Source organism: Scardinius erythrophthalmus (assembly GCF_964197995.2).
Source record: "Scardinius erythrophthalmus genome assembly, chromosome: 10".
Taxonomy (NCBI): domain Eukaryota; kingdom Metazoa; phylum Chordata; class Actinopteri; order Cypriniformes; family Leuciscidae; genus Scardinius; species Scardinius erythrophthalmus.
Genome location: NC_138230.1, coordinates 2685109 through 2703403, shown reverse-complemented (window position 1 = coordinate 2703403; position 18295 = coordinate 2685109). Strand labels below are relative to the sequence as shown.

Below are 18295 nucleotides of genomic sequence, written 5' to 3'. Positions count from 1 at the left end.
TGCATGCCCTTTGTACGTGGCCCCCAACCCATGGCAGAGGCATCCGTGAACACCACAGCATGCCTGGAAACCTGGACTAGGGGCACTCCGGCCCGTAGAAACCCAGGGTCCGACCAAGGGAAGAAGGTTTGGCGGCAGCGCGGGGTAACTTTGACCCGGAGCGTACCGCTCTGCCACGCCCACCTCGGGACTCGATCGTGAAGCCAGCGCTGAAGCGGTCTCATATGTAACAGGCCGAGCGGCGTTCTTGCGGCTGCGGCTGCCATATGCCCCAGGAGCCTCTGAAACTGTTTCAGTGGAACCGCTGTCCTGCCTCGAAAGGACTTGAGGCAGGTGAGCACTGACTGGACGCGCTCCTCTGTGAGGCACGCAGTCTGGGCGACCGAGTCCAGTTCCATACTGAGATAAGAGATCCTCTGCACGGGGCAGAGTTTGCTCTTGTCCCAGTTGACCTGAAGCCCCAACCGACTGAGGTGCCGGAACACCATGTCCCTGTGATCGCACAACATATCACGCGAGTGAGCTAGAATGAGCCAGTCGTCGAGATAGTTGAGAATGCGAACGCCTTGTTCTCTCATGGGAACAATGGCCGCCTCCGCGACTTACGTAAAGACACGAGGCGACAGGGCCAGCCCGAAGGGTTGGACTTTGTACTGATACGCACGACCCTCGAACGCAAACCATAGAAACGGTCTGTGTCGAGGAAGAATCGAGACGTGAAAGTACGCGTCCTTCAGGTCGATCGCTGCAAACCAATCCTGGGGACGGATGCATTCGAAAATGCACTTCTGCATGAGCATTTTGAACGGGAGTTTGTGCAGGGCCCGATTCAAAACTAGCAGGTCCCGGATTGGCCTTAACCCACCACCTTGATTGGGTACAATGAAGTATGGGCTGTTAAACCCGGACCTCATCTCGGCAGGAGGGACCGGCTCGATCGCGTCCTTCGCCAGCAGGACGTCGATCTCGTTCCGCAAGACAGGGGCACCCACTGACTGCACAAGGGTGCCTGAACTTGGGAGGCCGGCGTGCAAACTGAATTGCATAGCCGAACCGAATGTGCGGATGAGCCATCGGGACAGACCCGGAAGCGCTAGCCAGGCTTCCAGATACCGTCCCAACAAACCCACCCAAACCACCGGCGTACCCGCGGAGGGGCAGCGAGGTGGAAGACAGGGACCCGGCTCTGGTGGCATTGTAGCGACCGAGAGCGGGGTCTGGCGTTTTAACTTGACACCAACCTGCTTCCACCTGTGGGCAGACGGCAGAGAAGGCCCGTGGGCATTCTGCTGCGGGCTGCCCGGTGGCGAGGGGAGGGGGAGAGACGAGGAACGAGGCCCTGACTCCTCGTGACCTGGTCTCTGCGCCTCCGGGCCCAGCTGCAGACAGGAGCGACGCAGCCGAGGCTGTCACTGCTATCAGCGAGCTGGAGAGAGGGGAACGAGAGTGGCGCCAATCGTGGGTGGCGCGCACTGCCATTCTGACCCTCTCGGACGGAGGAGACTGGTCTTACTGGTCTGCCAGACTCGACCGTGAGGGGAAACGAGGAGCGAGGCCCGGGGGCATCGAGTCCTGGTTCCCGCCTCCTCACCCAGCGAGAGACGAGAGTGACAAGGCCGAAGCCCTCACTGTCATCTGAGCACTGGGGGCCCGTGAGTGACCTAGAGGAAGTGGACTGCTCAAATTGGGGTACCGCTGACTGGATGACCAGCGGCAGAACAGAAATGAAATTCTCCACCCGGCCCTCGCCCGGGGGAAGGAGTGGTGATGACACACACTCCCGAAGAGCAGACATCACATACTCCGGGTCACTCCTCTCAGGGTCGTTTCCCTTACCCTTTGCGGGGGGAAACGAACTCCGAGCGGGCGGTTTTGAGGTGCTTCTGGACCACCAGTGTGGACATCGTCTGACTGAGGGCCAGCGCTGTGACTAATCACGGTCAGTCACTAAGCACAGCTCCACCCCGAATCAGAACTACCCACATGCACTGAATGTGCAGGGGTAGTGAGAGAGGAAAAACTTCAGCAGATTTAGGCATGTTTGGCTTGCCATATTGGCACCAAAATGCTTCCATACTACCAAGATTTTTCACACGCATCTAGGCACTTTAGACCCAGGAAGTGTGGCTGTCAAGTCTGAATCTTCAGCATGAGAACACACCATTACAGTAGGAACTCAGCATCATTTTCAGAGTATAACAGCCCTCTCTCCGATGTAGCGATTGACATCTGTCCTCCCCTGGGGCCCCAAATTAAATGATTGGTACCTCATGAGAAGGACCAAAATCCCATTCAAAGCCTCGACGGCACACGGCACGCTGAGCGGCTCAAGCCTTTACGAGAAAGGGGAGACGAACAACGTGCCGACGTGGTCATGCACTCATGAGAGAACATGAACCACCCATGAACGCAGTCTCAACACACTGATTAGGCATGTGAAACAGCGATCATGGCCGTCAACCAGGCATGCAAGGCAGTGAACGTGGCCATCACTGGCACACGGCACGCTGAGCGTTCAAGCCCTCAGGCAAGACGAACAACGTGCCGACGTGGTTATGCTCTCATAAGAAAGCATAAACCACCCACGAACACAGTCTAAGCATGTTTGCGATGCGCTAGAGGAGTGAGTGGTTCGTGCTCACTGTAACCCTCAGATCACCAATGTTATTTGCCAAAGTAGCCCTCTTCTGGTGCACCAGAAGAGAAACTAGATCGGGAAATAAACAAAGGGACTCACCTCATAGAGGCACGCGAGTCTTGATCATGACCACGCATCTTGAGCGCCGAATGACGCGCGCTGGGTTGCCGTGACAACCCCCGCTGTCAACTGGCACTCGACGGCACACGGCACGCTGAGCGGCTCGAGCCTTTAAAAAGGGGAGACGAACAACGTGCCGACGTGGTCATGCACTCCTGAGAGAACATGGACCACCCACGAACGAAGTCTCACACACTGATTAGGCATGTGAAACAATGAACGTGGCCGTCATATGAGGACAGGAAACGATCGCATCCAGAAACACACGAGTGAAACGTCATCCTGAAAAGGACGCGATCTTCACTCGCGTTGCTCTTTCAGGAAGAAAGTACTCTCCTTATTGTGCTGAAGCACACAGGGACGCAACGCGGCAACACAGCGGGGAAACTGCAAGCCCGCTGTGCGCACTCAACCGTTTACCAGCTGTGAAAACAGCTTTTGAATTAACAAGTGTGTAGACGCAGCCGGCAGACAGGAAATCGCGCGGTCGCTGAAGCGCCGTCACGCCAATACAGAGAGAGATCCCTTCCCGAAACAGCAGACTCGTAGAGCGTAAGTTAGATACAATCTTAACGCTCATTCACTCAAAAGGACACAATCGGTCGGCTCCGAAGCAAAAAGCGATGATGCAATGTTTGCTTCCGGGCTTTATACCTGCGCTGGTAGGCGGGCTGCGGAATGCAAATGTTGCATGCCAATGTTCATTGGCTCGTTTTAATTCACTCGTAGGCAATTGGTCTCCCTAGCGTGATCCCAATTCGTCAGGGAACTCCCCCGACGACACGTTGGAGTTCCCAGGACGAAAGGGAACCACATAGACAAACAATTTCTGAAAAAAAGGGAGAGATCAGGGAAAAATTTTTCAAAGTTACTCTTGATTCTTGATCTAGTTGAAAAAAAGGATAAAGTTTGGCTATTGATGATGCACCACATTGAGCTATGAATAATTTAGATGAAAACCAGTGTTGGTTATTGTATAATTGTTGAATCCAAGCACCTTTTAAGGCCATATCAAGTATTGCAAGGCTCTTCAATCCTAAACCTCCATTTTCACGTGTATTATACACATATGTACGTTTTATTTTGTCAATTTTACCATTCCAAATAAAATTAAAAATAACCTTTTCATATGTTTTCATAAACAATGTATCAGGTGAAGGCAAGGCTTGCAGTAAGTATGTAAATTGTGAAAGTATCAATGAGTTAATTACAGTTACTTTTCCAAATATAGAAAGATATTTGCCTCTCCAAGCCTGAAGAATTTTATTAATTTTTTGGAGTTTTTTCTCAAAATTAATCTTTACAAGGAATTCTTTATCTACTGGTATATGTATACCTAGAAGATTAACAGGGCCTTCTGAGCATTGAATAGGCACAATAGAGGAAAATTGATTTGATCTTTTTAAAGATCCAATTCTAAGAATAGAGCATTTATCGTAATTTGGTTTTAAACCCAAAAGTAAAGCAAAGGAATCCAATTCTGTAATAAGTGAGTCTAACGACACACCATCCGGTTTTATGTAAAATGATGCATCATCTGCATAAAAGGAAGACTTTGATTCTAACCCATTCACTTCCAATACCTTAATATTTGCATTATTCCTTATTATGGCCAACATTTCAATTGAAAGAATAAATAAATAAGCTGAAAGGGGGCAGCCTTGCCTCACTCCTTTAGATAGAGCAATTTTATTAGAAATATGCCCATTGTTAATTATTTTACTGCAAGGGTTTTGATATAGTACATGAATCCATTTAATAAAACTCTCACCAAAGTTGTAAATGTTTAGACATTGATATATAAAATTCCAATTTATCGTATCAAAAGCCTTCTCAAAATCAGCTATAAATATCAATCCAGGCAAATTTTCTTTATCATAATAATCCATTATTTCAAGCAGGCGTCTAATGTTATCACCTATAAAGCGTCCTTTTAAAAAACCTGTTTGATCAGGGTGTATTAAGTCCTGAATAACTTTTTTTAATCTCAATGCTAAACATTTGGCCAAAATACGTGTATCACAACATAAAAGTGTAAGGGGTCTCCAATTTTTTAGTTTCACAGGGTCTTTGTCTTGACCCTCCACATCATGTTTCAAAAGTAATGAAATTAAACCTTCTTTCTGAGAATTTGATTGACAACCAATCTCAAAAGAATAATTGTAGCATGCCAATAAAGAATCCTTAATCTCTGTGAAAAATGTTTTGTATACCTCCACTGGTATTCCATTTAAACCTGGTGTTTTTCCATTTTGAAAGGAACAAATTGCATCATATAACTCTTTCTTAGAAACAAGACCTTCACATAATTTTTGCTGAACATTAGTAAGTTCTGGGTGGGGATACATTTCCATATACTCAAACAATGAAGGATGAGATAAATGAGGTGCCTCATCATTAAATATCCCATTATAATACTCCATAAGTGTTTCCAGAATGCCATTTGTTGAGATAACATTTGTTCCGTCATCTTCTAAAATTTTGGATATATTCTTTCTGGGATAATTTCTATTTTGGAGTTGCAAAAAATATTTATTACATTTTTCACCTTGTTCCATCCAATTGGCTTTAGTTCTATATATAATTCCTTTGATTTTATTCTGATAGAATCTCTCTAATTCTTTTTCTTTGTCATCTAATTTTTGTAAATCTTGCTCAATGCAATCAGATCTATTTGTATCCAAGCGATTTTTAATGTTGTGCACCTCATTTAATAAAATTCTTTCTCTGTTACAAGTTTGTTTATATTTCCATGAAGAGAATTTTATAGCATGGCCTCGAAAAGCACATTTAAATGCATCCCAAACAATGTGTGGATTTGCTGAATCAGTGTTAAAAAGAAAAAAATCTAAAATGAATTGTTTTGTTTTAATAATGAAATTACCATCTTCTAACAATGATTGATTGAATTTCCAATAGCCTTTACCCCTATCAGTGTCAACAAAATTTAATTTTAATATAATAAGATGATGATCAGATCTAAATCTTTCAGCAATTGTTACTTGAGTAGCTTTTGCTATAAGAGAGAAAGAAATCAGGAAAAAAATCTATTCTGCTTGCAGAAGCATTCCGCCGCCAAGTATATCTAATCAAGTCTGGATTTTTTAATCTCCAAACATCCAAAAGATCCATTGCAGACATCATAGATGTAAGTGCATGTCTTTTTTGCTCATGACAGTCCCTGCTCTCTCCGGCTCTGTCTTTAGAAGGCTGAAGGGCAATATTATAGTCTCCAGCTTGAATTATAGGAATATCATAATTTCGAATCATATTATAAACAGTATCAAAAAAAGTTGGCTCATTATTATTTGGAGCATAAACATTAACCAAACAAAAACGTCTACTTTTAGTTTCAACATCTAAAATAATTATACGACCATCCATGTCTCGTTCTATTTTATGCACACAAATTTCAAGATGCTCTCTAAACAATATTATAACTCTTTTTTGGTTTCTTGTACCATGATTAAAGTAAATAAACCCCTTCCATTCTCGCCTCCATTTCTCTTCAACATCCTGAGTAGAATGACATTCTTGTAAACAAATTATATCCAATTCCTTTTTTCCAGCTAACCAGGTAAATATTTCAATTCTTTTTGTATCATTAGCCAGGCCATTACAGTTATAACTGGCAATACATAGGGATGCAAGATTCATAATACTTTAAAAAATTATGTATGCACAGACAAACAAAAAAATAAACAAAACAAAAAACAATAAACAAAACAACGGAAAATTAAAAGAAACATACCATAAGTTTGGCATATTAAAAGACCACAAAGTAGGCTATGTCAGTAGCAACAACCAAAATACATATTTCAGGGAGATCAATTTTAAATTCATTCTGGTTCACTTTCATTTAAGCTATCATCATCACTCGGCTCCAGTAAAAATAGCCATGGTGTAATTGTTATATCTTTGTACATTTCGCCATCGATATAAAGTTTATCAGCAACAAGTCTTACCCTTCCCTTTTCTTTTTTGTTCTTTTTTACTTCTTTAAATATGGGAAGCAGTGCTTTTCGTCTGTCCACAATCTCCACAGGGTACTGCTGGTTAATGCCATAGCTTTTACCCTTGAGCTTTGGACTCAACCCAAAGACGATTTCTCTGTACCTGTAATGCTCGAAGCAGGCGGTGATGGCTCTTGGTTTGGCCTGCTCCTCCACCACAGCATTCGAGTATGAACTTTTCTTAGATCTCGCAGGTCCGAGTCTGTGCACTCTGAGGAAGGAAATCTGCTGTGCAATCTCCTTATTGATACCCAGCTCGTTGATAAAAAAGCTTTTGAGCACGTCTTCCACATTCTCGTTTTTCTTCTCAGGAATACCGCTGAATATCAAGTTGTCTCGCATTGAGCGCATTGTCATCTCCAGCATTTTTTCCTTCAGCTTGATGTTTTCCCTGGTAACATTTCTCACAGACCTCTGCACGTTCTTCACCTTTTTTTTTACAGACTCAAGATCCTTGCGTGTCTGCTCCAGTGATATCCCATTTGCAATCATTGTCTCTTTTAGATCTTTGATATCATCCGACATTGAGTCCAGCTTGTCAAGTTTCTTTAATTTCTCATTTATTTCGCTCAATATTCCCTCCATATCCAGCGTAAAAGAAAAAGAATTATCCGGACTGCTTTCTAGCTCCGTGTTCAGTCGTTTGTTCGGGGGCTCAACTCTTTTTTTGTTTGAAAAAAAACAAAACTCTCAACTCTTTTTTTGTTATTCATTTAGAATTGATTGTGATTTATTAAGGGAAAACTGCGTAGGATGTGCGTGCGCACGGTTTTATAAATCCGAATATTTCTGTGCGTACGCACGTCCTATGTTTCATCCGTACGCCACTTCTGACGCAAATCCTACGCAAAGTTTTATAAATGAGGCCCCTGGTCTCCTCTCACAGCTGATCCAGATCTTCAGTCCTGATGTTTCACTAACATCTACTGACCCACAAAACACTCAACCAAACTAAACACAACTACATCACTTATTGGGAAACACAAACACCACAACAGATTAAAAACCAGTAGTAAAAGATAGGTGGATGGATTGATTCTCTATGTGAGGTTTATCTACATGTTTATCTGCTGTAATATAATCTAAGAATTCTTGTCTCTGTTCTTTTGTTTCTATTCTATTAAAGTCAATTTAATACACGTTAAGTTACAGGCATGCAAGGTGCTTCAGATTCCCATTTTTGAACGGTCACCATTGGCAAATAATGCAACAAGGATTGATGAAGTCAAATTTTACTAATAGAGGATCTACCCTATCTATGTGTTGTGACCCCCCTCTACAAAATAATAAATTACTCATCCAAAATATTAAATGCCATGAATTAATATTTACTTTTTTCTTCATTTATTCATTTTTTCACCAGAATATAAATCAAAATGAACATGTTTGTCCAGGGTCCTCTGGTTGAGGTGACATAGAATGACTCAATATGAATTCTTTTCTCTGTTTTCTTGACTCCGTTGTATTGTCTCTGTTCTGTCCATGTTTGTACATTAGGGAACAGTCTATGGACACTCTAGGAACATTTAGGAGAAGACACATGTCATCTAATCTGAGGTACAACTGATATTTTACTATCACTTTTACTTCATTAATTTATGTTGTAATTTAATAATTGATTCTTTCAGTCATGATTCTCAACTGGTCCAAAGCACATATAAATCAAATCTGCTGAAGAAGTTTCAGTGTCTGTATGAAGGAACAGCAAAGCAGGGAAACGTCTCAGGTTACGTATGTAACCCTGGTTCCCTGATAGGGAACGAGACGCTGCGTTTGAGACGCGGTGGGAACGCCTTGCGTGATTGCGTCGTGAAGCACGTGTATAATCAGTCCAATGGAAAGACGAGACGTCATAGGCGGGTGACGTCATCGACCAGGAAACTATAAGGCAGCCCCGCTGACACAGATCGCGTTAGCTTCTGAAAAAGCCTGAAGCAAGTCGGTCAGGGCATGCAGAAAGTATGGCAGGCGAACGCAGCGTCTCGTTCCCTATCAGGGAACCAGGGTTACATACGTAACCTGAGACGTTCCCTTTCAAGGGAACTCGAGCTGCGTTTGAGACGCGGTGGGAACCCCATACCCACTACGCCATAATGCCAAAAGCCCGTTCTGTGTGAAGTCCTTGCGCACACTAAGAATCAAGCAACCTGACCCCAGGAGTGGAGAGGTCTAGATCATAAAACCTGACAAATGTATGTGGTGAGGACCAGCCCGCCGCATTACAAACATCATGAATAGAAACTCCTGATATTAACCCTCTGAGGTCGACAAACGCGCCGGCGCGTTTTGCTGGATTTTCTCCACATTGTAGCACTTTAAACTTAAATTTCTCCGTCATTTATGGTCATACAGAAAAAATAAATATAAAAAAAGAATCTGTGGTATTTCTACTTTTGTATGTGTCCACTTCCAATCAAATCAAAACATTGTGCTTTTGTAAAATAAAGAAAATAAACAGTGTGTGCGTTCTGCCTCTCCGTCGCGGTGAACTTTTTTTTCTTGAGCACGTCTATAAACTGAAACAAAACTCAGCGAATACTTGTTACACATTTATGAGCCATACACCTTTATAAACATTTAAGTGTGTACTTTTAAATGATCGGATTCAAAACGAAAACAAATATTCTCTGTTTAAGTAATTTGTATAAAACCAACAAGATTTCCAGCTTCTCAAACGCTTCCTAATTATTTTTAATTCGGCCACGCCCACTCGCGCAAAAGATATTCACATGCAAATCTCCACATGGAACGCGATCGCCCTCATTACCTCAACAACAAAACACTTCACTTCACTTTTCGTCGAGTTTGAAAGACGTGCCTGAGCTTACATTGGATTTACATCAGAAGAAGAAGAACGATATTTGAAGACAAGAAAGATAAGGTAAGAAATTCTTACATATTAGTTTGCTATTGTTGCATAAATTTCACATTGCAGTTGAACTGTTGCTAGATATATGGTGAATATTATAATATTTAGACCCGTGTTTAATGTTACTGTGTTTGTGGATATCTGCTCAAACGTAGATAGGCTATGTATATGGTAGGCCTAACCATAATGTTTTGATCGCAATCGCGTTTTAATGTATCATATTTTTGATCGCGATCGCGTTTTAATGTATCATATTTTTGATCGCGATCGCGTTTGAATGTATCATATTTTGGAAAAGCAAAACGCTCCAAACGGCTTCATGTTTTTACTATTATCTCATTTCATATCATCATAACGAATGGAAACATTTGAAGTAACATGATAATCAATATATTTTTCTCTAGCTTAGTTGTTACTGAAATCTTTTTGAAAATATATATAGGCTGCTATATTGTTATTATTTTATGCAGCACTGCGCATAGCCTATACCTACAAGGCACAACAAACCTGGTGTTCATTATATATTGTTGGAAACATTTGTGTGAGTGTGTGTGTGTATTCTGTGAATTTTAAAAAGCAATTTTAACAAGAAAAATCTAAAATGTATTCCCAAAATCGTGCAGGCCTTTCTCTTGATATCAGTATGTTCACTTTTTTTTTCAGGGCCCAGATGCCACTGAGTCCTGCTGACTTCAACATTCACAGTACATGTCTCTGTACATGAACATGGTAAAGTGAAAATCAAACACCTTAGAAAATGAAAGGTATGTACAATGTTTTTAGGAATGGCACAAAGGTCTCTTTCTTCAATAAGTGCTTTTTTGTTGTGTATCTTTAGATTATGTTGTGTTGTAAATAAATCCAAACAATTTTAAAAGCCATTCTTTTTTAAATCTCCTCATTCTTTGTGCAAGGTTGGTCAGAATGATGGGCCCTGATAAGCTCCTAATAGGGCCATTAGGGAGGTTCTTTGTCTTTCTCAGGTGTGGAAAGCTTTCATATTAATGAGGTGATCCGCCCCTTCGCATATTGCTTTCTAACACAAAACACGTCGTAAAAATTTTAAATCAATATATTGTCTTCTCTGAATGAGCAGTCAGGGTGATTCTCACATAGTTTTAGAGCAAATATTCTAGGCTACGTGATACAATTTTCAAAAGTCTTGTGAAGAAATAATCAGTATGGGTTTCATGACCTTATTTCAGTGAGAATTTATTTTTGTATTTTCACAAACCACGCATAAATGTCATTATCTCAAAACTACAAACTTTTACATACATGCTGCTGATATATTATTGTAGCAGAGTTTGTGCTGAATACAGTGTAATTAGACTTTAGCCATGAAAATGTCACAAGTAACAGAAATAACCACAAATGTCAGAGCATGTCAGAACACCTCCAGGGCCCAGAAAACAGCTCAGACCTCAGAGGGTTAAAGCCTTAGAGGCAGCCATACCCCTCGTAGAATGAGCCCGGACAGCCAAAGGTGAGGGCTGTCCGGCCGCTTCATAAGCCAGTGAGATAGCCTCAACTACCCACTTGCTCATCACCTGTTTAGATGCAGGGCAACCTTTCCTGGTTGACCCAAAGCAGACAAACAATTGTTCCGATTTACGCCACAGGGCAGCTCTGTGGACGTAAGCATCCAAAGCCCGCACAGGGCATAACAGATTAAGATTTTCCTGATCTGGGGTATTAAATGGTGGAGGATGAAAGGCCTGCAGCACTATTGGCCCCGCAAAATTAGTAGGGACCTTAGGGATGTAGCCCGGTCTAGGGTGAAGAAATGCCTTCACCATACCAGGTGCAAACTCCAAACATGAAGGAGCAACCGACAAGGCTTGCAAGTCTCCAATTCTCTTAATAGACGAAATAGCGAGAAGGAATAAAGTTTTTAGAGTGAGGAACTTTTCTGAAACCTCTTCGATGGGCTCGAAGGGAGCCAAGGCCAGACCCTCAAGTACGATGGCCAAATCCCAAGCCGGTGCTCTAGAGTGCAATGCAGGTCTCAACCTCAAAGCACCACGGAGAAAACGAATAATCAGAGGATCTCTCCCAAGAGAAGTGCCCCCCAGAGGGGTGTGGTAGGCCGATATATAGCCGCCACATATACTTTCAAGGTCGAAGGTGATAATCCAGCAGAGAAACGGTCTTGCAAAAAATCAAGAACTGAACCAACAGGGCAGTTAACAGGATCTAGGTGACGTACACCACACCAGGTAGAGAATAATTTCCATTTCAGTGCATAAAGTTTTCTCGTGGAAGGTGCTCTGGAATGGAGAATGGTCTCAACGACCTCAGTCGAGAGACCGGATTCTATAAGCCGGGCCCCCTCAGAGGCCAGGCCCACAGTTTCCACAACTCCGGATTGGGGTGAAGTATTGTGCCCCTTGCTTGGGACAGCAGGTCCCTCCTGACAGGAATCTCCAGGGGAGAGCCGTCCAGAAGAGACACTAAGTCCGAGAACCACACTCGGGACGGCCAGTGAGGGGCTACCAGTAACAGACGGACCCCTTCCCGGCGAACCCTCTCCAGAACACCCGGAAGCATGGATACCGGGGGAAATGCATACAGGCGTAACCTCGGCCACACCTGCACCATCGCATCCAGTCCGAGGGGAGCTGGGTGCGTTAGGGAGAACCACATGGGACAATGTGACGTCTCTGATGACGCAAACAGATCGACTTGAGCTTGACCAAACTTCTCCCACAGGAGCTTCACCACCTCGGGGTGAAGTCTCCACTCCCCGGGCCTCAGCCCCTGCCTCGACAGGATATCCGCTCCCAGATTCTGATGCCCTGGAATATATACTGCCCTCAGTGACAGCAATTTCCCCTGGGCCCAAAGGAGGATCTGATGGGCCTGCCTCCATAAATGACGTGACCTCAGGCCCCCTTGATGGTTGATATAAGAGACCACCGATGTGTTGTCCGAACGGACAAGCACATGGTGACCTCTCAAGTCTGGCAGGAAGTATTTGAGAGCTCGAAATACCGCCATCATTTCTAGCCGATTTATGTGCCAAGAACGTTGATGGTCCAGCCAAAGACCTTTCGCCGAGCGGCCACTCATGACCGCCCCCCATCCCGTGAGGGAAGCATCCGTCGAAAGCGTTACGCGTCGACAAGAAGCCCCCAGCACTGGGCCCTGGGCGAGGAACCAAGGTTTCTTCCACATGACCAAGGCACGAAGGCATCGCCGCGTGACCTTGATTGTGCGAAATGGATTTCCCCTCGGAGAAAACCCCTTGGTCCTGAGCCACCACTGCAGAGGTCTCATGTACAGAAGGCCAAAAGTGATTACGTTGGACGCAGCTGCCATGAGCCCTAACAGTCTCTGAAACTGTTTCACAGTGAGTGACTGGCCTAGTTTTACCCCTTTTACGGCTGTGAGAATCGCAGAAATACGTGCAGGAGACAGACGTGCTTGCATTGTTGTCGAATCCCAAATTACACCTAAAAAAGTGGTCCTCTGAGCTGGAAGGAGCACACTCTTCTTGGCGTTGAGCCGCAACCCCAACCTCTTTATGTGGGACAGAACGACATCTCGATGCCGAACTGCCAACTGCTCTGACTGAGCTAGAATCAACCAATCGTCTAGATAGTTTAAAATGCGAATGCCCTGGAGTCTCAGAGGAGCCAGAGCTGCATCCACGCATTTTGTAAAGGTGCGGGGTGATAAACCTAGGCCGAAGGGAAGAACCCGATACTGGTATGCTTCGCCCCCGAAAGCAAACCTCAGGAACTTCCTGTGATGAGGATGGATAGACACATGGAAGTACGCGTCCTTCAAGTCTATTGTGACAAACCAGTCCTCGGACTGAATCTGTGACACAATCTGTTTGAGCGTAAGCATTCTGAACTTTAGTTTCTGAACTCTGCTGTTTAATAGACGCAGATCCAGAATAGGACGCAACCCCCCATCCTTTTTTGGAACAATGAAATAACGGCTGTAAAACCCTGACTCTCTGCTGGGAGGAGAAACCCTTTCTATAGCCCCTTTTCTTAGAAGCGTCAGTACTTCTTGCTCCATAACCAGAGCCTGCTCGGAGTTCACCACTGTGGGAAGTACCCCTTGAAATCTGGGCGGACGAGAACCGAACTGAATTCTGTAACCCTTTTCTATTACATTCAGGACCCACTGCGAAATATTTGGTAGAAGTTTCCACGCTACCAGAAATTCCGCTAAAGGAACCAGTCTCTTGAGACTGGCCTCTGGATTTGGTTGAACAGTCATTTCGGTGCCCTGAAACGGCGAACCGGCAGGGAACAACCGAAGTGGCAGCGCTGCAACTCTCCTCGGAGAATTGCCCCCCAGAGGGCGCCGAGGAGAAACGGTTCCTCGAAACCGTCCCTCCCCGGAGGGGACCACCCTCAGAAGCCTGACAGCCTTGGCGTCAGGACTTCTTCTTAGTCCAAGCTTTCTTAGAGATGACGGTCCTCAGATCCTGTCTACCCCTAACTGGCTTGGACTGTGACCGCCACCCGGACTCCCCAGGTTGTGGAGGAGCCCGAGCGGCGACACTCTGTTTTTGTTGCACTCTGTGCTGCTGTGAGGAGCTTGCAGACGGCCGAGACTGCTCAGGTTTAACCACACGAGAAGCAGTCTCGGAGACAATGGACCGGCGAGGAAGAAACTTCTGGAGCGCCGCAGACTGTTTTTTCGTTTCCTGAAACCTATCGACGACACAATTTATAGCGTCGCCGAACAGACTTGTAGGCGAAAGCGGCGCATCCAGAAGAACAGACCTATCTTTATCCTTTATATCTGACAGATTTAACCATAAATGACGTTCTGTTGCCACCAGGGCTGCCATAGACCGACCCACAGATTTGGCCGTCTCCTTGGTGGCCCGCAGAGATAGATCTGTTGCGCGACGTAATTCTCGAATTGTGTCAGCGCTGACTTCCTCACAATTGTCCATGTCTTTCAGCAGGTCAGCCTGGTATGCTTGTAAAATAGACATGGTATGTAAGCATGCCGCGGCTTGACCTGCTGCCGAATATGCTTTACCCACCAGCGAAGATGTAGCTTTTAATGGCTTGGTGGGTAACGTCGGGGCTTTTAGAGATGACGCTGTCTCGGGGGAGAGATGGCTCGCAAGCGTCTCTTCCGCCGGAGGCAATGTCAAATAACCATAGTGAGAAATATCCTTTATTTTACTATAGTTAGATGTCTGTGGATTATGTACCCTGAATGACACTGGTTTATTCCACGATCTCGACACCTCGGTATGAAGATCGGGAAAAAACGGAAGCTCCCGACGTGGAGGTCGCGATTTAGATGGCAAATATCGATCATCTAATAAACTCTTTCTGTTTGAATCACTCTCAACTTCATCTGCTGGCCAGTCAATATTTAATTTAGCAACAGCACGAGTCAAAACCTCCATAAGCTCCTCATCAACATGGGAATAAGCTGGCGAGGACTCATATTCCCTTTCCATATCAACACTGACGACATCCAATTCCTCAGAACTGGATAGTCGTAACATTGGTGCCTCAACCTGGGAAGGAGAAGCCGCAGCGCGGGCTCCTTCCTGGGCTGAAGCACCGGATTCAGCAGGTAAGGGTTGAGAAAGGGCTGGGCCCGTCTCAAGCCCCGCTACTAAATCCATATGCGAACCCCAAGATGAACGCCGCCGCTGTGCCTCGGCAGCAGCGGGACCCGCACCTCGGGGAGCGCGAACCGAACCGTCCTCCTCAAAGAACGCCCGGCGAGAGCGGAGCGTCCGCAAGGACAGCTTAATGCAATGCTCACAATCAGCTCCCTCGAGAACTGACTGGGCATGCTCCACTCCCAAACAAAACACACAAAGCAGATGTGTGTCCCCACCCGTGATGTAACGAGGGCAGGGAACAACACAACGCCTGAATTCTTGTTTATTCGCCATAATATATATATATTGTGCTTGAACTGTGACAGACAACAGTAAATAGACAAGGACAGATATACAGAGAGCGCTTGCTGAAGGCACAGAAGCTAACGCGATCTGTGTCAGCGGGGCTGCCTTATAGTTTCCTGGTCGATGACGTCACCCGCCTATGACGTCTCGTCTTTCCATTGGACTGATTATACACGTGCTTCACGACGCAATCACGCAAGGCGTTCCCACCGCGTCTCAAACGCAGCTCGAGTTCCCTTGAAAGGGAACCCAACACTCCTGAATGAGATCTACACAGATCTCTACATAACAGAGAGTGAAAGAGGAGAGATCAATAATGAGCATGAGGTGAGACAGATTGAGACACAATCCAGGAGAGCAGCAACAGAGGACACACCAATCAAATACAATGATATCTTTAGGCCTTTATATGGACAATACAAACCCATCAGAACTGTGCTGACAAAGGGAGTCGCTGGCATTGGGAAAACAGTCTCTGTGCAGAAGCTCATTTTGGACTGGGCTGATGGGAAAGAGAATCAGGACGTCCAGCTCATATTTCCACTTCCTTTCAGAGAGCTCAACTTGATGAAGGAAAAAACACTCAGTCTTTCAGATCTTCTTCATGTCTTTTACCCGGAAGCAAAAGAAATGGAAATATCCAGTGATGAATATAAAGTCTTGTTCATCTTTGATGGTCTGGAGGAGTGTCGTCTGTCTCTGAACTTTAAGAGTGAAGTGAAACTGTGTAATATATCTGAATCAGCCTCAGTGGACGAGCTGCTGATGAACCTCATTGAGGGGAATCTGCTTCCCTCTGCTCTCATCTGGATCACCTCCAGACCAGCAGCAGCGGATCTCGTCCCCTCTGAGTGTGTCCATCGAGTGACAGAGGTACGAGGCTTCAATGAGCCACAGAAGGAGGAATACTTCAGGAAGAGAATCAGTGATCAGAGTCTGGCCAATACAATCATCACACACCTGAAGTCCTCGAGGAGCCTCCACATCATGTGCCACATCCCAGTGTTCTGCTGGATCTCAGCCACTGTTCTAGAGAAGATGTTGAGTGAAGCAGAGAGAGGAGAGATTCCCAAGACTCTCACTCAAATGTACACACACTTCCTGATCATTCAGACCAACATCAAACATAAGAAGGACTATGAGAAGAGAGTGAAAGATGAAGACATGATTCTCAAACTGGGGAAACTGGCTTTCCAGCAGCTTGTGAAAGGCAACCTGATCTTCTATGAGGAAGACCTGAGAGAGTGTGGCATTGATGTGACAGAAGCATCAGTGTACTCAGGATTGTGCACTCAGATCTTCAGAGAGGATTTTGGCTTGTATCAGGGGAAAGTATTCTGCTTTGTTCATCTGAGCATCCAAGAACATCTGGCAGCTGTTTTTGTGCACCGCTCCTTAACAAACAACTGCATAAATATCATGAAAGACCTTTCTTGGGTGTCATTTAATCCATTGCCTGGCCTTCATCAGAGAGCTGTGGATGAGGCTTTACAGAGTAATAGAATAGAATAGAAAACCTTTATTGTCCCACAATGGGGAAATTTCGTTTGAGGAGAAAAAATACAGCATAACATGAGGAGAGGTGAGGAGAAAAAAGGCAACCCCCAGACTATGCTCCTGTAAGGAGTGCAGTTTGGGAACAGTAAAAAACACCTCAGCAACATTAGCACATAATCAGTACACAACATGAACACACAAGACCTGCAACAGGGGAGGGGAGTGGGGAATGTAGGGAACCCAGCAGTGGCAAGCAGCCATCCGGTCCTGCAGCCAATTACGGCGCTGGTCAGACCCGCCTGTCAGACTGGGGGTATAAAGCGTCGAAGGCGAGGGATGGGGTGAGGGGAGGGTGATTGCATATATGTGTATATGTAAAAGTTCGTGTATGTGTAGGCCTGGAGAGTTGCTACGCCTGACATCCTAATCTAGATGCCTCAGTCCGCAGGATGTCATAGCGATACACAGCAGTTGCCATGGAGTCAACCTTGATCAGGTCCTAGACACAGTCAACAATCAGCAGGTGTCAGTGGGAGTGGGGGAAGGAATGCAAGAGCGTCTCACAGCAGTGCTCTCTTCTGGAGGAGTTGTTGTTGCAGCAGCAGCCTCAGCCAAGGCCACTGCTGATAGAGGGGGGCCGAAAGCAGATAAGATTGGGGTTGTTTGGTCTTGGGACGAGTAGCCGCATTCCAATTTACACAGCTCCTGGTCCATTTGGGTCTCCAAAACGATCCATATGCCTTTGCAAAGCTGTAAGCTTCTCCAAGATGTTATCAATAGTTTGGTTCATAGTCACCAAAGTCACAGTCTGAGTGCTGACAGCTCTGCCCACTGCTTCAATCATCACGGGCAGCCTTGTGGGGTTTTGGACAGCTGTCACCGTCTTCTTAATTCCTCGATAAACCAGGGCAATGCCTAATCCAAACAGCAGAAAACCTGTTATCATGGTTCCGAATAGGTAGATATCTTCAATGTCCTCCACAGAAAGAGCCGCCAGACACACGACCCGCCACCTCTCCCACGCGTCCATCGTGTAGCCAGCTGCGAACGTTCCGGCAGGGCAGTCAGGTTCCCCCGAACCCAAGCTTCTCGTCGAGAAGATGGTGTCAATTGCGTTGAGAGACCAGTTGATCAAATCCATAATTTCTTAGTTTGGAGAGCAGTGCGGAGAGAGTCTCTAAAAGTACAAGACAGTAGACGAGACGAGAGCAGCAAAGCAGGGGAGATAAGGGAGAGGAGGGTAAGAAAAATGC

The 18295-nt window shown here is 45.3% G+C and overlaps 1 pseudogene across 1 annotated transcript in view; it reads left to right on the top strand.

The window, feature by feature from the left end:
• The window catches only part of LOC308697128, a 370896-nt pseudogene that overhangs the window by 84443 nt on the left and 268158 nt on the right, over positions 1-18295 (top strand). The gene's annotated exons all lie outside the window — the stretch shown is intronic.